Below are 5,245 nucleotides of genomic sequence, written 5' to 3' on the forward strand. Positions count from 1 at the left end.
CTGATTAAATAGAAGTGAGATCTTTCTAGTTCTTGAACTAGCCTTCCCTATCTTGAAATCAAGTGGGGAACTCTTTCTCTTATATAGGTTGTTTTGCCTTGAAATCCCATTCTATCCATCTTATTCTTTTGTGTAAGTAAAGAATAGCAGGGCATTCTCTTTCATCAATTCCTCTCTCACTCACGATGAAAGCTAAGAGCTTTCTTGAAGACAACCTTTACTTTTTAGTAGTAATCTTTCCTATCCTTTAGGCGGGGATAGGTTAATAGGAGGACTTGGTTACATAGGAAGGAAATGATTAAACTAGAATAGATAAGAAAGGAAATTACACTATATATTGGCAATGGTACTCCAACAAGCTCGGCAGGGAGAGAAAGAAGAGAAGGAAAAGAGGAAGTACGATGAAAAGGGTATGAAATAGGTTTCTTATAGCGATTGCAATTGCATATTTGGTTGGGATTACCAGCCTGAAGAAAGAATAAGATAAAAAGAAGAGTTCCCGCCTACAGCTACATGCCCATTAAGAGCTATACTTGGAGTCGAGCTAACTACATAGGCAGAGGGAAACTTTTCTAAAATGCCTAATAGCAATTAACCGCATTTGAAATGATAAATCATACTCTGAAAGGAGGTTCCCTCCCAATAGATGTTAGGAGAGAGCAAGGTGTGATTGCCCTGTCATCCTTCGACCACCCTCTTTCCACCTCTAAGTAGTGGTGTTGGTGTGTCTCATTGCAATCATTCTGGTCAATCCCTGTGCTGAACCATAGGTAAGGGATGATAGGAGATGGACCCTATAGAAAAATAAACCAGCCCCTCATTTGAGAGAGTAAATAGAATAGTGTCAGGCTTATGACAGTCTAACTTTTGAGTGACTAAGCAACTACTAAGATCCCACCCAGCCCCAACTAATTAGGGTAAAGTGTTCATTTATACCTTCAACAACATCGAGATATTGGCCCATAACCATGTTTACTTCATTTTCAATAGCAAGCATCCTGGCTCTTAGGGCCTTAAGCAACCATGGATCCTTTCCTACTTTCTTAGTGATTCCAAGAAGATGCTTCAACCCTGTTAAGTTTTAGCTGGCTATCATGGTCCAATAAATATTTCTAATTCTATTTTGGAATATTTTCATCTGGTATTAGAATGACCTATGTTGTAAGGGAGGAGAGAAGGTAAACTATCTTCCTTTGGTCACCTCTCTCATCTGGTCGAGTATATTTCACTCCTTCCTACTTACTTTATTATAATATAATCTTAAGCTGCTACGTGGCTTATTGGGATCTTTTTGGTCATAGTGGGAGCTTTCAAAAATCACTTAGCAGGTCAAGATCATAGGAAGAGGGAAGAACAAGGGAGAAGATCTTATTTAAAGGAAGACGATTCCAAAAGAAAGTCAAAACAGGGAATAGGATGCCTTAAAGGTAAATAACAAAGATCCTAAATAAAAAATAAAATACCTATTAAGCCGATTACAAGATACCAATTACAGTACCTATTATCCAAAGAAGAATCCTTCCAGTAGTATCGACCATTGACCCTACTTCCCTCCAAATTTTATCAAGTGGTCATGCTAGAGACATAAACAACCTTGGATAATTGAATTATGAGATCCTTCCGAAAGAGCTAAAAGAATCTTATTTATTCTCTTTCATTTTGTTAATTGAAGAAATAATTGGAAAACAAAAAAGCAAGTACAAAAATGAGTAATAACCCCCAGTAGAGACTGGTACGATGAAATTTAACATTTTGTTCATTCGGGTTTGATTGTGTCGTAGCTCTATAATTCATATGTTCTTTATCGTTGGATGAACTGCTGATATTGATCCCCAAAAAAATATGGTAGGTACACCTAGGCCGTGAACAACCAACCATCGTACTGTAAAAATTGGATAGGTTCAATCTATAGTCATTAGAGCCTCCTAAAATGATCTACTAAACTCATAGAGTTGTTCCAAAGGATCAAAATGGACAGTTATTAATAGAATTCCTTTTCGGGTAAGTTCTGACCTGCACGAAAGACGTATCAATCTGGGCACTATCTCGGAGAGAGGCTCGGTGAAATAGACATATTTGTGAAGATGTGGACTACCTGCACCTGGAAAGAAAGACCCTATGAAGATTCACTATTTTGTGGGATTGGCATTGGGCCTTTCCTGTGTAACTTAGATGGAAGGCAAAGAAGGCCTCCTTCCGGTAGGGCTCGAGCCATCAGTGATATACCACTCTGGAAGGGTTAGAATTCTAACTTTGTGTCAGGACCTACGGGCCAAGGTACAGTCTCAGGTAGACAGTTTCTATAGGGCGTAGGCCTCCCAAAAGGTAACGGAGGCATGCAAAGGTTTCCTCGGGCTGGATAGAGATTGACCCTCGAGTACAAAGGCAGAAGGGAGCTTTACTACAAGACCCACCAATCGAGCAGGGACAAACGTCGGCCTTAGTGATCCGACGATGCCGAGTGGAAGGGCCGTCGCTCAATGGAGAAAAGTTACTCTAGGGATAACAGGCTGATCTTCCCCAAGAGCTCATATCGATGGAAAGGTTTGGCACCTCGATGTTGGATCTTCGCCACCTGGGGATGTAGTATGTTCCAAGGGTTGGGTTGTTCGCCCATTAAAGAAGTACGTGAGCTGGATTCAAAACATCGTGTGACAGTTCGGTCCATATCCGGTGGGGCGTTAGAGCATTGAGAGGACCTTTCCCTAGTACAAGAGAACCGGGAAGGACGCACCTCTAGTGTACCAGTTATCATGCCCACGATAAACGCTGGGTAGCCAAGTGCGGAGTGGATAACTGCTGAAAGCATCTAAGTAGTAAGCCCACCCCAAGATAAGTGCTCTCCTATTCTGACTTCCCAGAGCTTCCGGTAGCACAACCGAGACAGCGATGGGTTCTCTGCCCCTACGGGGATGGAGCAACAGAAGCTTTTTTGAGAATTCAAGAGAAGGTCATGGCGAGACGAGCCGTTTATCATTACAATAGGTGTCAAGTGGAAGTGCAGTGATGTTTGCAGCTGAGGCATCCTAATAGACCGGTAGACTTGAACCATTTCCTACATGACCTGATCAATTCGATCAGGCACTCGCCATCTATTTTCATTGTTCAAATCTTTGACAACATGAAAAAACCAAAAGATCTTCCCCCTCTCTCTATCTATCCAAGGGATGGAAGGGCAGAGGCCTTTGGTGTCCTCTCCAGTCAAGAATTGGGGCCTCACAATCACTAACCAATATGCTTTTCTCTCATGCCTTTCTTCATTCATGGTTTGATATTCTGGTGTCCTCGGCGTAGAGGAACCATACCAATCCATCCTGAACTTAGTGGTTAAACTCTACTATGGTGACGATACTATAGGGGAGGTCCTACGAAAAAATAGCTCTACGCCAAGATAATAAAAAGTTTAACACCTCTCATTCTTATTTAATATGAAAACAAATAAAAAAAAATTTAGATCCTGAGTCAATCGATAGTTGGGAGCAACTTGAAGGTGAATTCCTTAACCATTTTTCCAGAACTCATCGTACAGTGAGTACGATGGAGTTGACGAACACCAAGCAAAGGAAAGATGAATCAGTAGTGGACTTCATCAATCGGTGGCGAGCATTAAGTTTAGATTGCATGGATCACCTCTCAAAAACTTTTGTCGTCGAGATATGCACCCAAGGAATGCATTGGGGTCTTGTGTATATCCTCCAAGGAATCAATCCATGCACTTTTGAAGAATTGGCGACACGAGCTCATGACATAGAGTTGATTGTTGCAAGCCACAGAAAGACTTCACCTATTTTTGATCCGAGGAAGGAAGCTAAAGAATTCAATCAACCATTAAAATACCAGACTAAAGAATCCATGGCAGTGGGAACAACTTCTGTAAAGGCCCCCACTAAGTAAAAGTTGAAAGAAAAAGCTCCAAGTCTGCGGCTGAGAGAAGAGAAAAGCCAGCCAACTTTAAAAGAGTTAGGAGCGAAGGCCAATCCTTCCCTGATATTGACGTCCCCGTGATTCTCGATGAGTTGCTGGCTAAGACAGTCATTGACCTTCCAGAGTCAAAGAAACCTGATGAAGCCAACAAAGTCATGATCCCAATTATTGCAAATATCACCGTATCATCAGTCACCCTACAACAAGATGCTTTGTCTTAAAGGAGAGGATTATGACATTAGTGAGAGATGAAAAGATCATCACTGACGCTAATGACACAGCCGAAGTGAACTATTCTAGTTCTAAAATCGATCACAAGAAGGGATCAACTACATAGTATTCGCCAAGGTTCTCTAACAAGCAAGGAGAGATCCACGAGACGTTCTTCCTCAAGATCAATCTGAAGTGCTGATGGAAGTTCATTGAAGATATTACACATCACAAGGAACTCGTTTCATTTGAGAAATACACTACATTGTCCCTCTCCAACAAGTCAAGTGGCTGAACGCTCCTCTCCTTTCAGTCGAGTTACTTTGCTCCTCAGTCCTTGCATACTGACGATTATTCTTATCCATGCTTTCTTTCGTGGAAGTCTCACCTATCAAGGAAGTATGGCAAAGATAGTTTATCCTTGCAGGGAGGACCTCAGCTCAGTACGCATAGAAGTATAGTTTACCTCTATTTAGCTCTACTGACTTTCTTATACCTATACCAGGAACCCGAGCCTACCTCTTCTAGTTGAAATTTCGATGAATCAGGTATTCCCCTCTTGAGCCCAAATTTACCTGCACAGGGAAAGATATCAATAGGCCTAGGGAGGGGGGCAAGCTCTACTACAGGGCTGGGGGAAGAAATAGGCGTGGGGAAGAGTCTACAACAAAATAAATTGAATAGACAGAGAAGTATGGTAAGCCTATCGATTTAAGCAAGTTCGACTAGTTTAGGTGCGGCCTTCTATACTTCTAAAAGCAAGTGGTTTTAAGTCCAGAGCCCTATTCTGCTTACAGAGTGTGGGTAGCCGACAAGTAGCTTAGAAAACTGGTAAATTAATAGACTTTGCTCCTGCCTTCGCTTCTAGGAGGAATTCCATCATCTATGGCGAAGATATTGTATAATAAGAAAAGGCTTACTTTTTAGAGTAATCTTTCTCGATTTTGAAATGGAAAGGCTTGGTTGAAGGCAAAATTCGGTTTAATTGACCATTTATTCAGAAAAGAAAAGAAAGTTAGAAAGTCTTTCTTACTTATTTCTCCATCTAAGTAAGAGAACAGGGGTTGAAGTTTATAGCTAGTCGAAAAAGTAATAAGAATGTCTAATCATG

At 41.2% G+C, this 5,245-nt stretch overlaps 1 pseudogene; it reads right to left on the reverse strand.

The window, feature by feature from the left end:
- Positions 1 to 1,981: 1,981 nt before the first annotated feature.
- Positions 1,982 to 3,417, reverse strand: LOC107872003 (annotated as a pseudogene).
- Between the last annotated feature and the right edge of the window lie 1,828 nt (positions 3,418 to 5,245).

The sequence above is a fragment of the Capsicum annuum genome, chromosome 5 (genome assembly GCF_002878395.1).
Source record: "Capsicum annuum cultivar UCD-10X-F1 chromosome 5, UCD10Xv1.1, whole genome shotgun sequence".
NCBI classification, from domain to species: domain Eukaryota; kingdom Viridiplantae; phylum Streptophyta; class Magnoliopsida; order Solanales; family Solanaceae; genus Capsicum; species Capsicum annuum.